The 27,902-nt window shown below is 37.4% G+C and overlaps 1 long non-coding RNA gene across 1 annotated transcript; it reads left to right on the top strand.

Annotated features, from left to right (window-relative positions):
* Positions 1-717: 717 nt before the first annotated feature.
* Positions 718-27,084, top strand: LOC126003851 (uncharacterized). Its single transcript, XR_007493828.1, has 2 exons — positions 718-811; positions 26,958-27,084. It is a non-coding gene; the product is annotated as an uncharacterized LOC126003851 (long non-coding RNA).
* The last annotated feature ends 818 nt before the right edge of the window (positions 27,085-27,902 follow it).

Below are 27,902 nucleotides of genomic sequence, written 5' to 3'. Positions count from 1 at the left end.
GAATCCTTCCATCCCTCCACCCAGGTTAACCACTCATCTATTTCCTGCCCACTGTGGACATTTCACAGAAACAGAATTATAAGTCATTTGACCTTTTATGTTCAACTTCTTCCCTTTTTTATAGTATTTAAAAGGTTCATAATGTGGTGTCATATATTAGAATTTCATACTTGTCTTTAAGCTTCCTCTTTGCTAGAAAAATAAAACCAAAGATGAATAGTATTTATCTGGTCATGTAACTATTACCATATAAATATGGTAACATTAGTATTATCTATCTCTATGTTAGGAGAATAGATGTCAGTAAGAATTGCACAAAATATATAATTCTACATTTGCACAACTAAATGCAAGAAAAATATCTCATTCTTAGTCAGCATGTCGCTTCTCAGGTGCTTATCCTGAAGTAGCCACAGTGAGTTGAATAACTTATGGATGAACTGAGGGACCTGAAGGACAGAACATGCTGAAGTGAAACCTGTGTCATTGGGTCTGATTAAGTGAGGTTTTTGCAGTGCTCTTGGCAAGTTTTGCAATGTATTGATCACACAATCAATGAAATCAGGAAGTATAGAGCATATTAGCCTACTCTTGCTTAGTTAATTATGATGTTTTATCCTACCAAAAATTCTGGTTCCAAAAACAAAATCTAATTTGGTCTTAGTGCAGTGATAATGCTAAGGATCAATGTTATCAGCTCCTGAAATGGTTTTCTTAGGTGGCCACATTGGAACTGGACCATCACCCATGGCTCTCTGTTTGCCAGGAGAAGGGGCTGGTACCCAAGATGGAGACTTTGGAAAGGCCTTTGGTAAGTACCTGGATATGATACAGAGCAGTGCCTTCTACAAGCAGCTCATACAGCCTCTGAGTTTGCCAGAAACATGGTATATTTCTCTTTCTCTGTACAACAAAGAACTCATTGAGATAGTTCTGCTTTCTCCCATCAGTGTTTAAATTTGTCAAGGCCTCCAGTGGTATTCTACTCTATAGGACTGTTTCATGGTCATAGCTCCCACATTCTAGCCTGAAAAATGTCAGTAAAAGATTCTATAACTCTGACCACTTTATTCCAAAATTTATTGTATTTTACATAGAAAACATCACTAGGTAGAAGAAAAAATATTGTAAAGCAGAGGTACTTTGGTACTTTTCTATAGATTATTATTATTATATAAATAGGTACTTTTTATATAAAAAAGATCTTATTGTTTTGAAACCTATAAAAGTGTGAAAGACAACAAAGCTTAGCCAACAACAATGTTCTCATTTCTTTTTTCTTTTTTTTCACGGGTGGGGGACACACCCAGTGACACTCAAGGGTTACTCCTGGTTATTGTGCTCAGAAATCGCTCCTGGATTGGGGAACCATATGGGACTTTGAGGGATAGAAACAAGGTCTGTCCTGGGTTAGCTGCGTGCAAGACAAACGCCCTTCCGCTGTGCTCAGAAAACCCTGGGGCCTCTCCTTATATTTGGCCAAAAAGACCCAGAGAGTTTCGTTTCTGACAGTCTCGGGGGCCACCAGGGTCACCTCCAGCAGCTCTCCGGGGACCTGCTGTTTTAGGAATGGCATTTGCATGTAAGGCACTCTAGCCTTTGGGGTTATATAATCTTTCCCCCAACTTTCTAATTTTTAAGACAAGTAATATGAGATCATAATTTGATTTCTGGGGGAAGAAATATTTTTTACAGTTATGCCTATGAGTTATTACTTTGCATTTATAGTGCCAACAGAGATGGCAGCATCTAGCCTCAAATTACTTTTAAATATTAATTCACTGTGAATAATATAGTGCTCATTTAAAATGTTCAGCTTTATTGTGATATATAATTAACAAATAAAATGATGAGATATTTAGAGTGCATTTCATGGGGTTTATTATATGGCTAAATTGTGAAACAATTCTGCCATGTAGTAAATTAGCATATCCATCACCTTCCACATTTATCTGATTTGTCTTTTGGTTAGTCGGTTTGCATTTTGGAGAGATCATTTTGTTTTCTTTTCTTAGCAAATCACAATTATGCAATAAAGCATTATCAACCAGAATCACCATGTTTTACCTAAGTTTCTCAGACTTTATTCATCATAATAAAGTGTATTTGAGACCTTATTAATCATAGTAACAGTATATTTTATGAAAATGAATAAATTTATTGTTCTGGGCCAGCGTGATAGCACCCAGGGTAAAGCACTTACCTTGCATGCAGCCATTGCCAAGTTTGATCCCCGGTTCCTGAGCCTACCAAGAATGTTTCCTGAATGTAGAGCCAGGAGTAACCCTAGGGCACCACCAGGTGTGGTCCAAAATCCAAAATACAATTATTGTTTATTTCTTAGAAAAAAAAGCAAACCTTCCTCTTAATTCTCAATCTGAAACAAGTCTGAAACATTTTATGAGAACTGCTATGTTGGTAGAAGCCCAGAGAGAAATGCAGTTTTTGGTTTCTACTGCAGGTATTGAGAACCTATGGATTTGTCCTGGACTGAAACAAGTGGGACAGGCACAGTAACTTAATAATATCTGAATTTTTAATGAAAGAGTTGGATATTTAAGGCACAATGTCCTTTTAAGGGATTACTGTTCTAGTTAATTGTAGGAATGAGATTTTGTCCACATGGTGTTTTTTTTTTTAGGAGGGGGCACACCCAGTGTGCTCAGGAGTTACTCTTGGCTATGCACTCAGAAATAACTCCTGTCTTGGGGGATCATATGGGACGCTGGGGGATCAAACCATGGTCAGTCCTAGTTAGCTGCGTGCAAGGCAAATGACCTACCACTTGCACCACCATTCCAGCGGCCTCATATATGGTGCTTTTTTTTTTTTAAATAAAATTTTCTCCTTTCTCTTTTTCCATTGTTGGAAGATTGTATGGAAAGAAGGGCATTGGTGAAAACATGGTTGTCTGTTGTCTGTATTTTCACAGCTCAGTTTATGAAGAGGGTCAAGGTTAAGTTTTGGCTACCAAATGCAGAAGCTGAACTCCACATCAGGAGAAAATTCCAACTTTGTAATTTGTCCAGCAAATTCTAATCTTAATATTTCAATGATGTGCATGTTTGATAACCTTTTAAATATCAACTAGATACATGAGTGTATTTAGTAATAATTAATACTTTGTATATATCTACAATGTGCTGGGCTTTAAAAATTATTGAGTCAAAAAGAAGAAAAATTAGAATCATTTAAGGAGACTTAAATTTTTTTTTTTTTAAGACTTTTACGTGCACCTTAGAACTCAAAACTTACATTGGCTAGCTGTGGAAGATGAGCTTGGTGTATTTGTCTTGGTTTGCTAGATAAAGCCTTAAAATTTAGCAAGTTTAAGTAAACATTCACATAAATCTGGCTACTCAGGAGAGGTCCAAAGATTGGTACTTAGGTTTTGGGGGGAGCTCAATCAATCTGTCTTTCCCTACAATATATATGTTGTTCCAGCTGTACAAGCTGAAGAATGTATGAATTATGCTATAGCCTTTTACTTGAATTCCACGTCATTCCTACAGTTCCAACAAGACATAAAATATATAAATTCAATAGTTTCAAATTACAAAGCACTTTCTTTGCCATAGATATCCACCTTGTTTATTCATTGCAATGTCCCAAACACTTATAATAGGTTTTTTAATAAGAACAAAAAGGTTCTTATTTATATAGCAAATAAGCTGGGTCTTTCTGCCACATCCTGAAGCTAAGAACCTTGTTATTTTAATACATTTATAATATATTCAGAGTCATCTGGATTAATTTATTTAGGAAGAGTCTAACTGATCATCTTTGGAGTCCATTAACTGGCATACATTCTTATCACCTAGAGTCCATCAACACACCTGAGGTTCAGAGGGATCTATCAAACCCTGGAGTGACCATTCAAATAACTAAGATAAACCAATAGCTGAATGCAATGAAGAAAGAGGAAACTTTGGAAAGAGAACTAGGTTCAAATCTTGGGCTACAATTTAGTATCTCTAGAACCTTAGGTGTACCACGAAGATGCTCTAAATCTGCATTCTTGTCTTCAAAGCAAAGGAGGTAAGAATTATACTTATTTACCTGCTACAATATTTTAAGATCAAAAGTACTGCATGTGAATTGCATACTATTTACCTGCTACAATATTTTAAGATCAGAAGTACTGCATGTAAATTGCATACCATGGTGCATGATTACTTGCTAATTTGTTAAGTGGCTTTCTCAGGATTAGCAAGATAGAGTGCCTGAATTAAAATTTGGCACCAAATTTCCAGTAATGTATTTACTATTACGTTGTTCGGTCTGGGATAGGTCAAAATACTCCTTGTGCTATGGATTAAAACTGATCGTGCTTCCTGAAAACTCATATGCTGAAATCCTAATGGCCAATGTAATGGAATTAAAATTTGAGACTTTTAGGAGGCAAAGTTTAAATAATATCATGATGGTACAATCTCCAGGACAGGATTAGTGTTTTTATTTTTTAAATTCTTTTTTTTTTTTTTTTTTTTTTTTGGTTTTTGGGCCACACCCGGTAACGCTCAGGGGTTACTCCTGGCTATGCGCTCAGAAGTCGCTCCTGGCTTGGGGGGCCATATGGGACGCCGGGGGATCGAACCGCGGTCCGTCTCCTAGGCTAGCGCAGGTAAGGCAGGCACCTTACCTCCAGCGCCACCGCCCGGCCCCATTTTTTAAATTCTTAACTTATTTTATTGAGGATTAGTGTTTTAACGAGAATTCAGAACTTCTTCCTTTCATCATATGAGTGGGCAAGAAAGTGGCCATTGTATACTAGAAAGAAGGTTCTCCCTAGAAACAGAAATAGTAGACACCTCAGTAGGGACTTCCCTGTCTCTAGGACTGTGTGAAATCAATGTGTGTTATTTATGTTGGCCAGTTGTTTGCATTCTGTTATGGCAGCTTGAGTCGACCAAGACACTTTACTTCTATGTACTTGAGTTCTCTAACACTGTGGCTCTCCAACTGAATGGCTATCAACTCCCACTTTGTCCAAGCAAATTATTCTAGGAGGAAAGATCCTGCAGTAATCATACTAAACACAACCAATATTTGTAGAGTACTTGAATGTTTGTGTTTACACAGTCATGGAGTCATTTCATAACCTTGAGAAATGCCATCTAAGATACAGATCTAGCAACCTCCTAGGAACGAAGGGTGGCATATGCAAGATGGGATCAATCTGTCCCAAATCCTGCATCATTACTGTTCTAAGTGTCCCAAGACAGTACAGGATTTTGCATTTGATTATAGTGGATAATAGGCCAATGGTTCAGACCCTTAATCCTACTCTATGTGTCAGGACTGAAAAAACGTTTGGAAAAGTGGTCATACCCCATATCACGGTGGTAGAGAAGGAAGTCAAGAAGGGGATATATGGGAGCAGACATAGAAGAAAAATACATAGCCACGAGGTAAGAAGTGGGTAAGCCAAACCTTTTTCAGGTGTTCTCCAGTATCCGCTGTAATTTTAGTTTGCTAAAAAGAAGCATGTGATTTGAGGCCTTTGAAAAGTGGCAAAATGTTGCCTGACAGTATCACCTTTACCTTGGCACAGACTAATTTTTTTCTAGTGTTTTGATAAGGTTAACAAACATTGCCTTCCCTCTCAGAATTGTTTAGCTATTAATTAAATTCTGAAAAGATAAAGTGATACATAAGAGCAACACCAAAGTAAAAACAATCCTGTTTGGTCATTGTTTTTGATGATATATACTATAATTGTTTGGAGAACTGATTCCTTTAATAGGTTTATTTTTACTGTTTTGAAAATATCAGAGTTATAGAAAACTAAGAGGTTAATGAATATCAGAAGAAATTAAAGTAACTAGTCCACATATATTTAGTTTCATGGGTCCTATATTTTATATGCCAAGTTATACCAAAATAGTATATAATCAAAAACAGAGAACTGAGAAACAAAATAGAAATTCATCCTCTTCCTTACCTATCTGGATTCCCTTGATATCTTTTTCTTGCCTGATCGCTATAGCAAGAACTTCCAGTACTATGTTGAAGAGGAGTGGTGAGAGTGGACAGCCTTGTCTTGTACCAGAATTTAAAGGAAAGGCTTTTAGTTTTTCTCCATTGAGGATAATATTTGCCATTGGCTTGTGGTAGATAGCTTCAACTAGATTGAGAAAGGTTCCTTTCATTCCCATCTTGCTGAGAGTTTTGATCAAGAATGGGTATTGGACCTTATCAAATGCTTTCTCTGTGTCTATGATATGGTCATGTGATTTTTATTTTTCTTCTTGTTAAACCATCCTTGCATTCCTGAGATGAAACCTACTTGGTCGTAGTGTATGATCTTCTTGATGATGCATTGGATCCTATTTGCCAGGATTTTGTTGAAGATCTTTGCATCAGCGTTCATCAGGGATATTGGTCTGTAATTTTCTTTTTTGGCAGTGTCTCTGTCTGGTTTTGGAATCAAGGTGATGTTGGCTTCATAAAAGCTGTTTGGGAGTATTCCTGTTTTTTCAATTTCATGGGAGAGCCTGGCTAGGATTGGTAGTAGCTCCTCTTGAAAGATTTGAAAAAACTTATTAGGAAATCCATCTGGGCCTGGGCTTTTCTTTTTGGGCAGATGTTTGATTACAGTTTTAATTTCCTCAGTAGTGATGGGGATGTTTAGATATGCTACATCCTCCTTACTTAAATGTGGAAGGTTATAAGTGTCCAAGAATTTTTCCATTTCTTCTAGGTTCTCATATTTAGTAGCATAAAGTTCCTCAAAGTAGTCTCTGATTACCCTTTGGATCTCTGCAATATCTGTCGTGATCTCCTCCTTTTCATTTCTAATACGGGTTATCAGATTTCTCTCTCTCTTTCTCTTTGTGAGTTTTGCCAATGGTCTATCAATCTTGTTTATTTTTTCAAAGAACCAACTTCAGCTTTCGTTGATCTTTAGGATTGTTTTTTGGTTTTCCACTTCATTGGGTTCTGCTTTCAGCTTTGTTATTTCCTTCTGTCTCCCTATTTTTGGTTCCTTTTGTTGGTCATTTTCTAATTTTTTGAGCTGTGTCATTAAGTTATTCAGGTATGCCCTTTCTTCCTTCCTGATGTGTGCTTGCAAAGCTATAAATTTTTCTCTCAGGACTGCTTTTGCTGTGTTCCATAGATTCTGGCAGTTTGTGTCTTCATTATCATTTGTTTTCAGGAAATTTTTGATTTTCTTTTTGATTTCTTCTCGGACCCACTGGTTGTTCAGTAGTAGGATGTTTAATTTCCAATTGTTAAAGTTTTTCTTCTGTGTGGCTTTGTAGTTCACATCTAATTTCAGAGCCTTGTGATCAGCAAAGGTAGCCTGCAAGACTTCTATCCTCTTGATTTTGTGGAGGTATGTTTTATGTGTCAGCATGTAGTCTATCCTGGAGAATGACCCATGTACATTGGAGAAGACTGTGTATCCAGGCTTTTTGGGATGGAGTGTCCTGCAGATGATATGATACTCTACTTAGGAAACTCTAAAGACTCTACCAAAAAGCTTCTAGAAACAATAGACTCAAATAGCAAGGTGGCAGGCTACAAAATTAACACACAGAAATCAATGGCCTTTTTATACACCAATAATGATATGGAGGAGAAGGAAGTCAAAAAGGCAATCCCATTCACATTAGTGCCACACAAACTCAAATATCTTGGAGTCAACTTGACCAAAGATGTGAAGGACCTATACAAAGAAAACTATAAAGCACTGCTCCAAGAAATAAGAGAGGACACATGGAAATGGAAACACATACCCTGCTCATGGATTGGCAGGATTAACATAATTAAAATGGAAATACTCCCCAAAGCATTATACATATTTAATGTGATCCCCTTAAAAATACCCATGACATTCTTCAAAGAAGTGCATCAAACACTTATGAAGTTCATCTGGAACAATAAACACCCTCGAATAGCTAAAGCACTCCTAGGGAAAAGGAAAATGGGAGGCATTACTTTCCCCAACTTTAAACTGTACTACAAAGCAATAGTTATCAAAACAGCATGGTATTGGAATAAAGACAGACCCTCAGATAAGTGGAATAGGCTTGAGTTCTCGGACAATGTTTCCCAGACATACAATTACCTAATTTTTGACAAAGGAGCAAGAAATCCTAAGTGGAGCAGGAAAAACCTCTCAAGAAGTGGTGCTGGCAAAACTGGTTAGCCACTTGCAAAAAAGTGAACATAAACCCCCAGTTAACATCATGTACGAAGGTAAAATCCAAATAGATTAAAGATCTTGATATCAGACCTGATACCATAAGGTATATAGAACAACACGTTGGTAAAACACTCCATGACATTGAGACTAAAGGCATCTTCAAGGAGGAAACTGCACTCTCCAAGCAAGTGGAAGCAGAGATAAACAGATGGGAATACATTAAGCTGAGAAGCTTCTGCACCTCAAAAGAAATAGTGCCCAGGATACAAGAGCCATCCACCGAGTGGGAGAAACTATTCACCCAACACCCATCAGATAAGGGGCTAATATCCAAAATATATAGGGCACTGACAGAACTTTACAAGAAAAAAAACATCTAATCCCATCAAAAAATGGGGAGAAGAAATGAACACATGCTTTGATAAAAAAGAAATACAAATGGCCAAAAGGCACATGAAAAAATGCTCCTCATCACTAATCATCAGGGAGATGCAAATCAAAAGAAAGATGAGATACCATCTCACACCACAGAGATTGGCATACATCACAAAGAATGAGAACAGTCAGTGCTGGTGGGGATGTGGAGAGAAAGGAACTCTTATCCACTGCTGGTGGGAATGCCGTCTAGTCTAACCTCTATGGAAAGTGATATGGAGATTCCTCCAAAATCTGGAAATTGAGCTCCCATTCGACCCAGCTATTCTACTCCTAGGGATATACTCTAAGAACACAAGAATACAGTACAAAAACCCCTTCCTGACACCTATATTTATTGCAGCACTATTCACAATAGCCAGGCTCTGGAAACAACCAAGATGCCCTTCAACAGATGAATGGCTAAAGAAACTGTGGTACATATACACAATGAAATATTATGCAGCCTTCAGGAGAGATGAAGTCATAAAATTTTCCTATACATGGATGTACATGGAATCTATCATGCTGTCAAATAAGTCAGAGGGAGAGAGAGATGCAGAATAGTCTCACTCATCTATGTGTTTTAAGAAAAATAAATCTCATTTTTGCAACAATCCTCAGAGACAATGAGAGGAGGTGTGGAACTTCCAGCTCACTTCATGAAGCTCACCACAAAGAGTGGTGAGTGCAGTTATGGAAATAACTACACAGAGAACTACCATAATTATGTGAATGAATGAGGGAATAAGAAAACCTGTCTGGAGTGCAGGTGGGGGTGGGGTGAGATGGAGGGAGATTTGGGACATTGGTGGTGGGAATGTTGCACTGGTGAAGCGGGTGTTTTTTACATGACTGAAACCTAATCACAATCATATATGTAGTCAAGATGTTTAAATAAAGGGAAAAAATGAAATTAATCCTCATCTCCTTCAGCAGGAATTGGCAAAGACATCCTATTTTCCTGAAAAGTACTAACTTTTGGCTTCTTAGCAAATCATTCATTCTTTCTAGACTAAACTTTCTCATTTATGATCATTTACATTAGTATTTGGTTTGGCCTTTTACTTCCCACCTTGCTTTAATGAAATGACCTGTTGACAGGTAGTAAAAATAATTTGAGTTTGTTGTACATAGAACATTTATTAGACATTCAAATAGAATGCATACATGCAAATGGATGCACATACATGCATTATTTGTAGTCTACCTGGCAGCCAGGCCAAGGAGTGTTATGAGTTTCCTTTTCTATATGAGGAAATGAGCTCAGTTCCTTTCGAGATTGGTCTACATTAGAATTGAGCTGACAATTACAATTGTCCGACTTTAAATCCTATGCTCCTATAGAGAAGCATAGTTTGAAGAAATTAAAAGATGTTTGTTATTATAAAAGCCATGTTAATACACAGTTCATATAACTCACTTATTCAACACGTGTTTATTGAAACTTTATTATGTTTTAAGTGATAAGAGCTGAGTTTACACTGGTGAACCAAACCAATAAGGAAGTTATACTATACTTGGAATCATACTTTTTGTGAAATAGCTTGGTGGATAACTATTCTAGTAAGGAGAAAACTACACAGGACTGTTGTTAACAGGTACTATTTCAAGTCCCTAAATAGTTACTTGAAGAAAAGGAAAAGTATAATGTTAAGAATAAGAATAGAACACAGACTGTTAAATTTTGTCTCTAAAAATTGAAATGTATTTTTTTCCTTTGAGACAACATGATTCACAATATTGTTCAGGATTGAGTTTATGCATACAAGACCCCAACACCACACCCTCCAAAAGAAGAGCTGTCCTCTTCCCTCTACCATTATCTCAGGGTCCTATGCCATTCAACTTCCACTCACCTCCCTAGGCAAACTCACTTTTATAGATTAGTTCTCAGGTTCTATTGCCTTCAACCATTATTATTCCCCTGTTATGTTTCTTTATATCCCACAAGGCAAATAAGTTCTTATGCAAACTCACCTGGAACTCCTTTTTGGAAATGTATTGTCTATTTCCTCCACTGAATGCTAAGTTAGAGAATTCTTCTACAGACACAACAGAAGAATCTCCTAACATCTCTCTCTAAGAGTAAGTATATCTGATTACATCAAAAATAAAAAACAAAAAAATAAATTCTCATTGATACTAAAAGGCCTCTTTAAAAATACTCATATATTTGAGACCCAGGTACACCATTTCAGGGAATCCATTTTTTCTTAATGTTTTAAAGTTATTACTAGTTAGCAGATAATTAAACAGTATTTATGAGTGTTTATTTTCTTGGGGAAGTGTGAACTCATTAAGAGTAACAGTTATGTATCTTATTGATAATTAAAATTTATAGTCTGTCCCCAATACATCCTCTTCCATTAAGAAATAAAACCTAGTAGACACTACTACTTATTGTCCTAGAGACTGACTAATGAGAATTGTGACCTTGAATTCAGCCTGATATCCGGTCTCTCTTGTTTCCTTGTGTTAAATCCGATCGCAACTGAACCTCAGAATCACTCTCTTCTCTCTATTCTTTATTACCCCAACTTGAATTTAATGTACCTGATTTACTGTAATTAAATCTCAAAGATAATCACATTTTGCTTCCATATTTCCTGAACATGAAAACTTCTCTACAACTTGGAGAACTCTATCATTAAACTTTTAGTTTCACTCTAACAGAGCTGATGTAACTAGACTTGTCCAGATATGCCTGAGAAAGAAGTGTCAAAATAAAAGACAAATAAATCAACTAAATACACAAGATCAAATAAAAGACAAAAATAAAGCCGAGAATATTTGCCCATTGCAATAGAATCTCAGATCTTCTTTAAAGCATGACATCCTTTGAGTGGTAAGAAGTCAACTGCTTGCCTCTCTTGACAAAGTCTAATCCAGTGTTTTAACATATTTGTTTAAAAGTCCTCCCATGGGGCTGGAGCTGTGGTGCAAGCTGTAAGGCGTCTGCCTTGTGTGCACCAGCCTAGGACGGACCAAGGTTCAGTCCCCTGGTGTCCCATAAGGTCCCCCAAGCCAGGAGTGATTTCTGAGCACATAGCCAGGAGTAACCCCTGAGCGTCACCAGGTGTGTTCCCCCCAAAAGAAAAAACAAAACAAACAAAATAAAAGTCCTCTTATAAAGTGAAAAATAAAATAATCAGATATAAACTCCAAAGATGATACATGGACTAATACAGTGCAATGTTTTCTTTCTTTCTTTTTCTCTTTCTTTCTTTCTTTCTTTCTTTCTTTCTTTCTTTCTTTCTTTCTTTCTTTCTTTCTTTCTTTCTTTCTTTCTTCTTTCTTTCTTTCTTTCTTTCTTTCTTTCTTTCTTTCTTTCTTTCTTTCTTTCTTTCTTTCTTTCTTTCTTTCTTTCTTTCTTTCTTCTTCTTTCTTTCTTTCTTTCTTTCTTTCTTTCTTTCTTTCTTTCTTTCTTTCTTCTTTCTTTCTTTCTTTCTTTCTTTCTTTCTTTCTTTCTTTCTTTCTTTCTTTCTTTCTTTCTTTCTTTCTTTCTTTCTTTCTTTCTTTCTTTCTTTCTTTCTTTCTTTCTTTCTTTTCTTTCTTTCTTTCTTTCTTTCTTTCTTTCTTTCTTTCTTTCTTTCTTATTTCTTTCTTTCTTTCTTTCTTTCTTTCTTTCTTCTTTCTTTCTTTCTTTCTTTCTTTCTTTCTTTCTTCTTTCTTTCTCTCTCTTTCTTTCTTTTTCTTTCTCTCTTTCTTTCTTTCTTTCTTTCTTTCTTTCGTTCCTTCCTTCCGTCCTGCCTTCCTTCCGCCTTCCTTCCTTCCTTCCTTCCTTCCTTCCTTCCTTCCTTCCTTCCTTCCTCCTTCCTTCCTTCCTTCCTTCCTTCCTTCCTTCCTTCCTTCCTTCCTTCCTTCTTCCTTCCTTCCTTCCTTCCTTCCTTCCTTCCTTCCTTCCTTCCTTCCTTCCTTCCTTCCTTCCTTCCTTCCTTCCTTCCTTCCTTCCTTCCTTCCTTCCTTCCTTCCTTCCTTCCTTCCTTTCTTTCTTTCTTTCTTTCTTTCTTTCTTTCTTTCTTTCTTTCTTTCTTTCTTTCTTTCTTTCTTTCTTTCTTTCTTTCTTTCTTTCTTTCTTTCTTTCTTTTTTCTTTCTTTCCTCTTTCTTTTTTTGGCTTTTGAGCCACATCCAGTGACACTCAGGGATTACTTCTGACTATGCACTCAGAAATCGCTTCTGGCTTGGGGGACTATATGGGACGCTGGGGGATCAAACTGTGGTCCATTCTAGGTTAGCGCATGCAAGGCAGACACCTTACCGCTTGTGCCACCACTCAAGCCTCTCAATATTTCTTAAGATTTTGTAATTGAATGAAAATTATTCCTAAAAGATTTGGACATTCAAGTCATCTGAAACAAAATCTTGTCTCCATGTTTCTTGACATTTTCAACTTTTATTTTTAACAATACGTGTGAGGGGTCATACCCAGCAGTATTTGGGTTACTCCTGACTCTATGCTCAGAAATTGCTCCTGGCATCTCAAGGGGCCATATGGGATTCTGGGGATCAAACTTGAGTCGGCCTGTGCAAGGCAAACTGCTATCATTATGATATCACTCCAGCTTTAACATTTGAATAATATTGTGGCATTATCAATTTTCCCATGATTATATCAATCCTTACTGACTTATTTATAAGGTTATTTCCCTCATTTAGCTTATAGCTGGAGGTCTACATGAATAAAAAGCTTCACATTAGACCTTGCTAATAGAAAATTTTTTTCAATAAAGCTTTCAATAGTTTGAAAGTTCTGAACTTGGAGGTTGGGGTTTCTGCTGCCCATTTCTTCCCATGGAAAAAGTGAACTTTAGAATATGGCGTCCACTTCTATGATATTAAAGCAGGAGGCATATGCAGTGTGCAATACAGGAATGTTCTTCTGGGTTTCTTCCCATCTGGGCCCAGTAGAGAAGTCTCCTTCTAGTCCTCCCTAACTGCCAAAGTAAAGAAGCTCTGTGTACAGTTAGTAGATTCAGATAAAAGGTATAGAATCCAGGCAGATGGGGCCAGCTTCTGTTTAGAAAATTACACACATGTATTATATACATATATGTATACATATATGTACACCTAGACATATAATTTTGAGTAATGGTCAATATATTATTATTTACAACCACATAATGTATTCATATATACAATAATAATACAAAATGTATTATTTTTCTTCAGATGTATTTTCTTAATAGATATAACTCTTACTGTCTATCTTCTTATATAGTGGCAGTTTCCAGCATTATATTTTTGGATCTAGTTAGTAGGGAATTTTAGTAGATAAGTTTCTCTAGTGTTCTGAGTTCATGTTAGAACCAGGTTATCGGATTGTTTAGCTTGTTATTTTTACCCCCAAATGCACCATGTGGCTTTGTTCCTTTTTGCATAGGCACATTAAAATGGGAAATCTTATGAATGCAAACAAGTTCTTATCTAATAAAGAAAGGAACACATAAATTTTATATTGCAGTGGGATCTTACACTCTGAACACTTGTCATAGTGACTTGGCTTAGGCTTCAGAAAGTCGGACATTGATCATTAACTCCTGACCCTTGGGTCCCATCTATGAAAAGATCATGGTTTTCTATACCAGCACCAGGAATCGGACTTCCACCAGGGAAGGCCCTACTGCTGCTTTGGCATCGACTTACTCTAGAATGAGTTCATATGACAATTTGACGTCTTGTTAATAGCAACAACTTGCTTTCAGGGCAGAGTTCTCTGCATTGCCACCTAAATGGTGAGATGAAATTAGAAGATGCTCCATGTCACCATGACTTTGACATAGGATCTATACAGAAACCAGAATCTCTAACCAAAAAACCTGACAGCAACAACCATGATTATAAAGTGCTTTTACTGGGACCACAGAGAAAGACTTTGGTAGTATACCTGGAGCCTGTAGTTGGTCTTATGCCAGGATGCTTCATGGGTACGGTGTCCCTTTTTTAGACCAAAGGTTTTTCTTTTCTATTTTCCCCATATTTTCTGTGCCTATGCCAACAAAACAAAACACCAAAAATAAACAAAAAAATAAGACAAAACAAAAACCAACAATTGCCACATATATATTTTTATTGTATTTTTTATCTTTTATCTTTTTTGTTTGGTTTTGGTTTGGAGCCACACGCTGTGACACTTAAGGTTTACTCGTAGCTATGCACTCAGAAATCGTTCCTGACTTGGGGGACCATATGGGACGCCGGGAGATTGAACCGCGGTCCGTCCTAGGCTAGCGTGTGCAAGGCATTCGCCCTACCGCTTGCACCACCGCTGCTGCCATTATCTTTTATCTTTTAAATTGGGGCTCCTGCCTTTTTCATAGAACCTTGGGATACAAATTATTCTATTTTACCATATATTCCCACATTTTTATATAAAACTAAGAGGAAAAGAATAAAGAAAGGCTGGGTGCCAGAGGGTGATGGGATATGATGCACTCTAAGTCCAGTGGTGGAGGGAGGTTGACCCTGGTAGAGGGAAGGGCCCTGACTCATTGTGTATCTGAAATTCAACTATGAAGGACTCTGTAGATCTCAATTGTTTCAATAAAAAGAATTATAAAAAAAAGAGAATTATGGAGAGATAGCACAGTAGCATTTGCCTTGCAAGCAGCCGATCCAGGACCAAAGGTGGTTGGTTCGAATCCCGGTATCCCATATGGTCCCCCGTGCCTGCCAGGAGCTATTTCTGAGCAGACAGCCAGGAGTAAACCCTGAGCACCGCTGGGTGTGGCCCTCCCCCAAAAAAAACCAAAAGAAAAAATAAAGAGAATTACAATGCTTCAAAAAAAAAAAAAAAAGAGAGAGAGAATTACAGTGGTTAAAAAAAAAAGAGAATGAAACTAAATATCCAAGACACAGGCAAGATCAATGAATCAAGAGACCTGAACTATAACAATCTAAATGTAAATTGAGCCTGTTATATTGACTGACTGGCTGGGATGCTTAGGGGGTAGTAGGGTATGCACTTGGGGAACATTGGTAGAGGAAGGTCTGGTGGTAGGGTTGGCCATGATTTATTGTATATCTAGCATTCATCTATGAAAGACTTTGTAAATCACAATGGTTTTAGTAAAATAAAATAAAAATACATAAATACATTTTAAATATAAAATTCATATATTTCCATCCATAGACATTTTCATCTAACTTATATGATAATATTTATATATCCATACATAGAAGAAACAGAAATTTCTAGAAACATTCTAAATTCAATTTTTTTTTTTGGTTTTTGGTTTTTGGGTCACACCCGGCGTTGCTCAGGGGTTACTCCTGGCTGTCTGCTCAGAAATAGCTCCTGGCAGGCACGGGGGACCATATGGGACACCAGGATTCGAACCAACCACCTTTGGTCCTGGATCGGCTGCTTGCAAGGCAAATGCCGCTGTGCTATCTCTCCGGGCCCCTGAATTTAATTTTTAATGTTGTATTTTTTTTTAAGTTTTGGGAGGGTTTTGGGCCACACCTGATGACACTCAGGGGTTACTTTGGCTAAGCGCTCAGAAATGGCTCCTGGCTTTGGGGACCATATGGGATGTGATCGAACCTAGATCCGTTCTGGGTCAACCATGTGCAAGGCAAATGCATTACAGCTGTGCTATCACTCTGGCACCTTTAATGTTTTATTTTAAACATTTCTGAATATTATAGTAACTCTGGCTATAAATCAGCTTATATGGTAGAGGTAAGAGGATAGATTTCAACTCAGAAACATGTGAACATTCAGAAGTCAAGAGAGCATGAGTGGGCTGGAGAGATAGCACAGCGGTAGGGCATTTTGCCTTGCAAGAGGCTGACCCAGGACCAACAGTGGTTTGAGTCCCCGCATCCCATATGGTTTCCCGTGCCTGCCAGGAGTGATTTCTGAGCAGAGAGTCAGGAGTAACCCCTGAATGCCACCAGGTGTGACCCCCCAAAAAAAAATCCTACTAAAAAAAAAAGAGCATGAGTAATTAATGATACAGCTCCCAGCCCAGGTCTCTTACGCTTTGCTATTCTCATGGTAATAACTCATGTCTTTCTCATCAGGTTATAAAGAGCATGAAATGAAATCATACATGTAAAAAGTGACTTACAACCTGTGGAACCCTGTGCCACAGCACAGTAGTATTAGTAAGTATGACACATACACTGTTTTTCACTCCCTGACAGCTTATGTTAAAATATTATTGACCTTTTAAATACATACAAAATAGGTACAGAAAGGGTTTGAATTCTCACCTGAATTTTGCTTATAATATGAATATGATATGACTATCAAAAACTATTATTTTTGAAAGTCAGAAATGATTATGTTTAAAAGAAAATTACTGCTGAACTGAACTCATTGGAGCAAGATGGAGTACAAACTATTCCTGATTCCACTCATACATGTAGATAAGTGTCTGATATTGCCACAGTTTTTTTTTTCTAAAATTTTAGTTTCAAAGAAAAAACATTTCAGTTCCTTAGTTATTTTTTTATAGTAAAGCAAATTAATATGTAAGAATATGAAGAAAGAACCTATAAATGCAAATATTAATGGAGCTAAAATGTATAAAGGCATGATTAAAAAACACAGTACTTTGAAAAAAGCATTAGAAATATAATATGTACAACTTTGCAAATAGCTTTATACTCTAGTTATGCGTTTATAAATGGAATTGTATAATTAGCAATTATTGAATGCTGTTCATGTTATGAAGTATAAATAATTTAAATTTATTTTCATTAAAATCTATCAAAGTTCTAAAAGAGAAATCTAATTACCCAACTTGCATATAAGGAGATTGATTATTAAAAGAAAAGTGTTTTTCAAATAGCAAAATAACTAAATTTTGGATAATGAATTAAACCACCTTTAATAAACTTGGAACCCAAACCTTAAACTTTAATACTGCATTGACTTTCAACCAAATGTACTTACCATCTTTATTAATATGTCTAAATATTAGGATCAAAGTGATAGGACAGTAGGTAAAAACATGTCTTGTTCCAGGCCTAGCTGAGTATGATTCTTGTCATCCTTATGGTCCACTGAACCATGTCAGTAGGGTTCCCTGAGCACAGACCCAGGACCAAGTCCTGAGCATTTCTAAGTGTGACCCAAAATCTAACAAATAAAATGATTCAATAAATAAATAAATAAACCCCCACATTGGCTTCTTTTTTATTATAAAAATAATTTTGTAGAACACAACCCACTTAAAAAGTACCTACTTACAAATATATTTGAGTGCATCTTTTTTTTTTTTTTTTTTGGTTTTTGGGCCACACCCGTTTGACGCTCAGGGGTTACTCCTGGCTATGCGCTCAGAAATCGCCCCTGGCTTGGGGGGACCATATGGGACGACACTGGGGGATTGAACCACGGTCCGTCCTACGCTAGCGCTTGCAAGGCAGACACCTTACCTCTAGCGCCACCTTCCTAAGTTCTCTGTTATAGAAGAAATGTCATATATGTGAAAATAAAACATGTTTATTATATTCCAGAATAATAGCTTCAAATGAAAGAATCAAACTTTGTAGCACATTTTTATTAGTAGTCTAATGTCTAGTCATGGGTATGATGAAAATAAAATATTGAGGAATAAAAAGAATCTCATGCACCTGATTGGAAACCAATGAAAAATGGGATTTGATCTATAAGAATGTGTGTGTGTGTGTGTGTGTGTGTGTGTGTGTGTGTGTGTGTATTGGAGGTCACACCCAGAGGCACTTAGAGATTATTCCTGGCTCTATACTCCTGCATTGCACTCAAATATAGCTCCTGGAAGGCTTGAGGGGCCATATGAGATGCTGGGAATTGAACTGGGGTCTGTCTGTGGTTGGTTGTGAGCAAGGCAAATGCCCTACTGCTGTGCTATTGCTCCAGCCCCAACAATATATACATATTGGTTTTGGGGTCACACCCAGCAGTGCTCAGGGATTACTCCTGGCTCTATGCTCAGAAATTGCTCATGGCAGGCTTGGGGGACCATATGAGATGCCGGGATTTGAACCACCGTCATGCATGCAAGGCAAATGCCTTACCTTTATGCTATCTCTCCAGCTCCAACAATATACATATATATACATATACATACATATATATACATATACATACATATATATATATATATTTGATTTTTGGGTCACACCCAGCAGCTCTCAGAGGTTACTCCTGGCTCTATGCTCAGAAATTGCTCCTGGCAAACTCGGGGGACCATATGAGATGCTGGGATTTGAACCACTGTCCTTCTTTATGCAAGGCCAAAGCCTTACCTCCATGCTATCTCTCCGGCCCACCAACAATATATATATTTAAATAACACTTAGTTAACACTAATTTTTTTGAACACTAATATTTTGAACTCTAATTTTGGGGACATTAAGAGATTAAAATGCATTTTTGTGAATAATTATTCATCAAAGAATATGTGTCAATGAATTAAAAATATTACTAGTATGTCCCCATCAAGAGAATAAATAAACATTTCAAAGTAAAAAATAGGCATGGAAGGAGGAGCCCACTCACCTCACTCATAAGGCCAGGACTGCTGTATTTCTAAACTAAGTCTCTCAGCCAACTGGTATCAGCTCTGCTATGCCCATCATCTACCTGCTCCTTCTGCTGCCATTGTATGAAAGGTCTGGGGTCTTAGCATCTACGGCCAAAAGTGCTTTGGGTCTGTCTTATCATCTGAAATGACCTCAACTAAACTGAATAAAAACAGAATAATTAATCTTAACAGCCTAACCATCAGGATTAGTATATATTTTCATGCCAATGTTAACATCTGTGATAGTATTAATTGACTGGTAAACACCGAAGGTTTTGTCTCCCGAAATAACCAATTTACTTTCAGTTGGCCTCAACTATGCTCTGAGTGATGCACCTTTGTTTTTCTTTTTTTTTTTTTTTTTGGTTTTTGGGTCACACCCGGCATTGCTCAGGGGTTACTCCTGGCTGTCTGCTCAGAAATAGCTCCTGGCAGGCACGGGGGACCATATGGGACACCGGGATTCGAACCAACCACCTTTGGTCCTGGATCGGCCGTTTGCAAGGCAAACACCGCTGTGCTATCTCTCCGGGCCCACCTTTGTTTTTCTTGACCGAAGACACTCTAGGTATTTGCTGGCCCTTTTCATTTCCAGAATCAGCTTGCTCAAGTGAGAGCACAACCAGCTAAGGGTTCTCAGGTATGACCAGACATCACTTACAAGTAAGTTAATGTTCTTTTTTAAGAAGGAGCTCAGAAGCCTGGAGGTTTCTCTGATGCAAATGTGGTAGCTGTTTGCTGAAATGTTGCCAGCCTTTAGAAGCTGTGTTTTCTCTACCACAAGCTCTGGGCCTATGTGTATGCTTAGGGCTTGGAATAAAGAAGTTTTGGTATTTTATAGCTCTGATGAAATCCCATCAAATTTCAGTTCCTTATTAATATTTCTGAGACATTTTATAGTCTCACCTATGTGATTCACTACTCTAAAATTTGAAGGCATTTTGCCTTCTTTTTCAAAAGGAGTGATTGTTTTTATGTGAGCATGTGTGCAGGTGACATGGGACTACATTTGTGTCCCTTTCCTGCCAAACAAATACCAAGATACAATATATTAAAATTTTAATGGAGATTGAGTGGAGTTATTTTAAATTTACCAGAACAGCAACTTATAATGAAATTATGATAGCGTTTGGCACAAGTTCTGATATTCATATATTTACAAGCCTGCCTTTCACTTGCTGAAATAGTGAATGATGATTATCTATAATATATTAGATCTATTTATTTTTCTTAGAGCCACATATTTTGGTCCAATTAGGTATGGTTAAATCTTTCATCTTTAGGAGAAATAATTTCAATTGTTCTAAATTCCCAGGGAATAAATTTTGTATAAGATTTAAAAAGCATGGGGCCGGCGAGGTGGCGCTAGAGGTAAGGTGTCTGCCTTGCAAGCGCTAGCCAAGGATCAGGACCAAGGTTCGATCCCCCGGCGTCCCATATGGTCCCCCCAAGCCAGGGACAATTTCTGAAAGCTTAGCCAGGTACAACCCCTGAGCATCAAATGGGTGTGGCCAAAAAAACAAAAAAACAAAAAAAGAAAAAAAAGATTTAAAAAGCAAATCTCTGTTTTATCTGTGATTTAAAATGTAATTCAAATGTTCATAAAAGCTATGTTTTATCTTCATGTTTACAGATGGAATTTCTGGAATGCTGTTACATACATAAACAGTATATTTTGTTTTTATAAAGATGCTTATCATATTTAAAAGAATTTAGCTTTGTGGCCATATTCAAAATAAAAACTGAAAAAATGTGTCATATTTGTATGTCTTTATTTCTAGAAGTATAATATTTCCCGTTAACTAATATTTCCAAGCTGAGAAAACTTTCACAAAAATATATCTTTCAAATATTATAGGAGTCACTTTTAATTTATTTTTATTTGGGGGGGCTCATACCTAATAGTACAGAGGTGTTACTTTTGGCTTTGTACTTAGGCATTACCCTAGTGGTACTCAATGGACAATATGGGATGCAGGGGATCAAATCTAGGTCTGCCACATGTAATCAAATACTCTACCCACTGGTACTATTTCTCTGGCCCCACAGCTCACTTTCTTTTTTTTTGGTTTTTGGGCCACACCTGGTGGTGCTCAGAATGACTCCTGGATCTGCACTCAGAAATCACTCCTAGTAGGTTTGGGGAACCAAATGGGAAGTTGGGATCTAACCTGGTTCATCTATGTGCAAGGCAAATACTCTACCCACTGTGCTATTCCTCTGGCTCCACAAATCATATTTAGAATGTGAAATATCTCTCTGTATTTCTCATTAAAGTTTCCTGTGAACACAAATTATTTTTGTTTTAAGAAATATATTAAAGTATCTTATAGATTTCAGATACTACATAACACATAATTCACTAGTTGAACTATGTTATTTAAAAAAAAATTTTTTTTTTTTTTTGGTTTTTGGGCCACACCCAACGTTGCTCAGGTGTTACTCCTGGCTGTCTGCTCAGAAATAGCTCCTGGCAGGCACGGGGGACCATATGGGACAACGGGATTTGAACCAACCATCTTTGGTCCTGGATCGGCTGCTTGCAAGGCAAACGCCGCTGTGCTATCTCTCCGGGCCCCATAAAAATTTTAAATTAAATTTAATACATTCCTGATAATTAAGTTTTAGGCATATAATATTTTAGCACCAATCTTATCATTTGTGTCAACTTCCCTTCAGAACTATGGTAATTTTATATAATGAATTAATATCTAGTGATTAAATTATTTGTATTAAATAGTATTTATTACAGGAGGCACTATAAATGATGTATGGTAAGTCTTATTGCAATATACTAAAAGCAAAATTTTGGTTCAAACCACTGGCCTTCTGCATGCAAGGCAAATGCCTTAACTCCATGCTATTTCTCTGGCCCCATAAGACGACTTTTGGTGGTTTTTTGTTTTTTGTTTTTGGGTCATACCGAGCAGCACTCAGGGGTTATTCCTGGCTCTATGCTCAGAAATTGCTCCTGGCATGCTCGGGGGACCAAATGGGATGCCGGAATTCTAACCACCGACCTTCTGCATGCAAGGCAAATGCCTTACCTCCATGCTATCTCTCTGGCCCTGGGATTGTTTTCTTAATGTCCATTTCTTCTCTATCATTGTCAGTGTATAAGAAGGCCATTGACTTTTGCATGTTAATTTTGTAGCCTGCCATTTTGCTATATGAGTCTATGGTTTCTAGAAGCTTTTTGGTAGAGTTTAGGATTTTCTAAATATTTTATCATGTCATCTGCAAAGAATGAGAGCTTGACTTCTTCTTTACCTATCTGGATGTCCTTGATATCTTTTTCTTGCCTAATTTCTATAAGAAGTACATCCAGTAGTATGTTGAATAGGAGTGGTGAGAGAGGGCAGCCTTGTCTTGTACCAGATTTTAGGGGAAAGGCTTTTTGTTTATCTCCATTAATAATAATATTTGCCATTGGCTTGTGGTAGATGGCCTTAATTATATTGAGAAAAGTTCCTTTCATTCCCATCTTGATGAGTGTTTTTATCAAGAATGGTGTAAAACCTTATCAAATGCTCTCTCTACATCTATTGTTATGATCATATGATTTTTCTTTTTCTTTTTGTTGATATGATGTGTTATGCTGAACGATTTACTGATGTTAAGACATCCTTGCAAAAGCTGGAGTGGCCATACTAAGATCAGATGACACAGACTTTTAGACTCAGAAAAGTTGTAAGGGACCAAGATGGACATTTTGTACTAATCAAGGGTTATGTACAACAGGAAGAAATCACACTCCTAAACATATACAAACCCAATGAGGAACCAGCAAATTGTTTAATACAATTTTTGACAAATCTGAAAAAAGATATCAATAACAGCACAATAATTGTGGGAGACCTCAACACTGCCCTGTCACCCTTTGATAGGTCAACCAGACTGAAACCCCCCAAAAATATACTAACACTGAAAGAGAAATGGAAGAAAGTGGACTAGTAGATATATATATGGCACTCCATCCCCAGAAACCTGGATACACATTCTTCTTTAATACACATGGGTCATTCTCCAGGATAAACTACATGTTAGCCCATAAAACATATCTCTATAAACTCAAGAGGATAGAAATAGTGCTAACTATCTTCAATGATCACAAAGCACTGAAATTAGACATAAACTACAAAGGAATACAGAAGAAAAACACTTGGAAAGTAAGCAGCTTAGTACTGAACAGCCAGTGGGTCAGAGATGAAATGATGAAATCAAAGAGGAAATCAAAACATTCTTTGAAACAAATGACAACAGAGATACAAATGATCAGAATTTATGTATCCCACTTTAGCAGGGCCACTGAAGCAAAGGCTCAGAGATGAAAGAAAGGAGGACCCCCAGAAAGGAAGACAGATTCAAAACATCTCTTCTTCCCATCCTCCAAGTTAAAAAATAAGATAGAAGGGGAGGAACTTGAAGATAAAAGTTTGCTTTGGGAACACTAAGACTGACAAGACACATTTATTTATTTAATTGGTCATTAATTCAGTAGATGTAGGTTCAAATGCTGGATCCATTGTTAAATAAGTAGATGACCTTAGCATATAGGTCATTTAACTCCCCTGGGTAACACTTCTCCAAAACTTGATTAGTATTCAAATTTATATTTTGCCAATTTAACAATTCTTCTGGTGTAAAGGCTAAGTTAAAATTCTATCTAATGTGTTAAAATAATTCAGGAGGCGTAAAAATGCATGCTAAATTTTAATGATTTGCATCAGAAAACTTCACTGACTGCTTCAATGGATATGTTTTACCTGATTTCAATGACTCCGTTCATCATTGAACTACAGAAAACCTAGGTTAAGATAAAAAATGCACAGAGAGAGAGAGAGAGAGAGAGAGAGAGAGAGAGAGAGAGAAGAGACTGACTGTTGTAAAAATCAAAAAAATGTAAAATATTTTCAGAGTTATTTAAAATGACAAAACAACAACAACAAGAATTATTGAGCTTGTGTCTCAATAGGCTGAGAACCTGAAAGACAAGTTTTAGTTGAAAGAAACTGTTGAAAGTGTCTTATATTGTGTATATGTACCACAGTTTCTTTAGCCATTCATCTTTTGAAGGGTATCTTGGCTGTTTCCAGAGTCTTGCTATGGTAAATAGTGCTGCAATGAATACAGGTGTAAGGAAGGGATTTTTGTACTGTATTTTTGTGTTCCTAGGGTATATTCCTAGGAGTGGTATAGCTGGGTCGTATGGGAGCTCGATTTTCAGTTTTTGGAGGAATCTCCATATTGCTTTCCATAAAGGTTGAACTAGACGGCATTCCCACCAGCAGTGGATGAGTACTTTTCTCTCCACATCCCCGCCAACACTGCTTGTTCTCATTCTTTGTGATGTGTGCCAATCTCTGTGGTGTGAGGTGGTACCTCATAGTTGTTTTGATTTGCATCTCCCTGATGATTAGTGATGTGGAGAGCGTTTTTTCATGTGTCTTTTGGTCATATGTATTTCTTCTTTGTCAAAGTGTCTGTCCATTTCTTCTCCCCATTTTTTGATGGGATTAGATGTTTTTTTCTTGTAAAGTTCTGTCAGTGCCTTGTATATTTTGGAGATTAGCCCCTCATCTGATGGGTATTGGGTGAATAGTTTCTCCCACTCAGTGGGTGGGGCTCATGTATCCTGGGTGCTATTTCTTTTGAGGTGCAGAAGCTTCTCAGTTTAATATATTCCCATCTGTTAATTTCTGCTTTCACTTGCTTGGAGAGTGCAGTTTCCTCCTTGAAGATGCCTTTAGTCTCAATGTTCTGGAGTGTTTTACCTACGTGTTGTTCTATATATCTTATGGTTTCAGGTCTGATATCAAGGTCTTTAATCCATTTGGATTTAACCTTTGTACATGATGTTAGCTGGGGGTCTAAGTTCAATTTTTTGCAAGTGGCTATCCAGTTGTGCCAACACCACTTGTTGAAGAGGCTTTCTTTGCTCCATTTAGGATTTCTTTCTCCTTTATCAAAAATTAGGTGATTGTATGTCTGGGGAACATTCTCTGAGTATTCAAGCCTATTCCACTGATCTGAGGGCCTGTCTTTATTCCAATACCATGCTGTTTTGATAACTATTGCTATTATGCAGCTGTCAGGAGAGATGAAGTCATGAAATTTTCCTATACATGGATGTACATTGAATCTATTATGCTGAGTAAAATAAGTTAGAGAGAGAGAGAGAAAGATGCAAAATGGTCTCACTCATCTATGGGTTTTAAGAAAAATGAAAGACGTTTCTGCAATAATAATTTTCAGGCGCAAAAGAGAAAAAAGCTGGAAGTTACAGCTCACCTCATGAAGCTCACCTCAAACAGGGATGAGTTTAGTTAGAGAAATAACTATGTTTTGAACTATCCTAATAATGAGAATGTACGAGGGGAATAGAAAGCCTGTCTAGAGTACAGGTGGGGGTTGGGTGGGGAGGAGGAAGATTTGGAACATTGGTGATGGGAATGTTGCACTGGTGATGGGTGGTGTTCTTTACATGACTGATACCCAAATACAATCATGTATGTAATAAAGTTGGTTAAATAAAAAAATAAATTAAAAAAAAAGAAAGTGTCTTATATTGCCTAGAGGGGGCCTGAAGTGATAGCACAGTGGTAGGGCGTTTGCCTTGTATATAGTTGACCCAGGACAGACTTCGGTTCGATCCCCTATGTCCCATATGGTCCCCCAAGCCAGGAGCAATTTCTGAGCACATAGCCAGGAGTATCACCTGGTATGTCCCCCAAATATTACCTAGTCTTAGAGCAATATTAAGTAAACTGAGTGGTGGGTTAGATTAAGCAACTTTTAGTCTTGGCTTCTAATTCTTAGTCAAGTAAAAGAAGGGGAAAGAAAAAAGATTGTAGAAAGGAAGGAAGAAAAGAGGAAGGAAAGGGGAGAGAGGCAAGAAGGGAGGGAGAAGGAAAAAAGAAAAAGAAGGAAGGAAAGAAGGAAAGAAAGGAAGGAATAAGGAAGAAAAGAAAGGGGAGAGGGGCAAGAAGGGAGGGAGAAGGAAAAAAGAAAAAGAAGGAAGGAAAGAAGGAAAGAAAGGAAGGAATAAGGAAGAAAAGAAAGGAGGAAGGACGCAAGTGAGGATGGGAGAAAGGAAGGGAGGAAGAAAGGGAGGAGGATATAAGGAAGAAAGGGAGAGAGGAAGGAAAGAAGGAAGGGAGGGAAGGAGGGAAGGGGAAAGGAGAAAAGGAGGGAGGAAGGGAGAAAAGAAGGAAGGACGAAATGTGAAAAAGGAAGGAAGGAAGTGAGGAAGGAAGGGAGGAAGGAAGGGAGGAAGGAAGGGAAGATGGAACACAGGTAGGAAGAAAGGAAGGGAGGAAGCAGAGGGAAACAAAGGGCACATTGCTATTTTTTGTTGGAAGAGAGGTTTAGTCTAGTAGACTTTAAGTAAAGTATCAGTTCTTAACCATCCAGGAACTCTGACTCTGAGCGATAAAGACACAGTGTGTGGCCCTCATATCCTTATCAGTAGAAGCAGAGGTTTGGGCCAGAACAATTAAAAAGGCCCTTTCAAGCAGAGGATACTACAACATTGACAATATTATTTTGAAGGCTAAGGATTGTGGGTTTGTATACGGAAAGAGAAATCAGTCACAAGAAAAAGTCATCACCCATCATGATTTCATTTTAACACATACATGCAGTTGGAGAGTATTGTTTTTCAGCAGATAGGAGCCAGTATTTTTAAAATAATCATTCTAGTCATTAATCTCTATTATTTAGGCAAGATGTAATGGAAGACCAAAATCACTAAAACGTGCCCAGAGATTCAGCTTAATATTTCTCCCAGTGGATTCAATTCTTCTGTTACCTGTATCCCTTCCTAAATAACATGAATTCAAAGAAGTTCTCTTCATTTCTGTTGCAGAAGCCAACTGAAGCCAGCCTCTAAGCCAGAGAAGGAATGCAGGAGAGTTGAATGAACTGAGATACCCAACTCCAACTGGTTGATGTTGATGCCTTTTCTGCACTTAATAAATGCTTAGCAAATATTACATAGCTTCCTAAGCTCCTGGAATTTGAGTACTCTTTTGAGATAGGGAATTTACTCTGCAGTAGCACGCAGATTTTTATTTTTATTGAAGAGATGGCATGCCCTTTTGTGAGCCTACTACCTTCCTTCCACTTAAAACAAACAACAGAACATCAAGATTTTCATTGAAGATATTGCAAGTGTCTAAGAAAAAGTATGTTTACCCCTTAAAATCAAGGAATCTTTCAAAAACTCTTTATGGTGCAGAGTTGGGGGGACAATAATTTTTAGGGTCAGAATTTTTAATAGAATCAAAGAACTGAAAGTAAGCCTGGTATATTTGAGACTTAAAGAAATCACTTGAGTGTGCAGGGTCTTTGAAGACAGTGAAAGATCAGAGGTTCACCAAGCTCAGTGTCCCAGGATAGCTATCACCTCATTGTTCCTTGCAAACTTAAGAACACAAGTATATCGAGTCCTCTTAGATTGCTGTTTTCATTTTCTTTCACTAGAGAGATTGGTAAAGCACTTTAGCTGATACAAGGTTCCAGAAAGTAATTCTATCTCTTTATATATAAAACTTCATAGGGACCCAGATAGATAATATAATGGGTAGTGTATTTTTCTTGCACTACAGCTTACCCTATTGGGAGTGATCCCTGAGTACAGAGCCGGAAGTAAGTCCTAAGCACCACTGAACAGCTTCCTCTCTGCCCAAAAGGCAATCCCTAAAACCAAAAACCAACCAATCAAACAAAAACCACACAGGACTTTAAATAGCAGTTTTAAGGAAGAGGGAGTGTAATTGGGGTTGTGATGTCCTTTATCATTGGGGTTAGG

Source organism: Suncus etruscus, chromosome 3, assembly GCF_024139225.1.
Source record: "Suncus etruscus isolate mSunEtr1 chromosome 3, mSunEtr1.pri.cur, whole genome shotgun sequence".
NCBI lineage: Eukaryota > Metazoa > Chordata > Mammalia > Eulipotyphla > Soricidae > Suncus > Suncus etruscus.
Note: the sequence above shows the minus strand (reverse complement) of the source record. Positions and strands in the feature narration are given on the sequence as shown.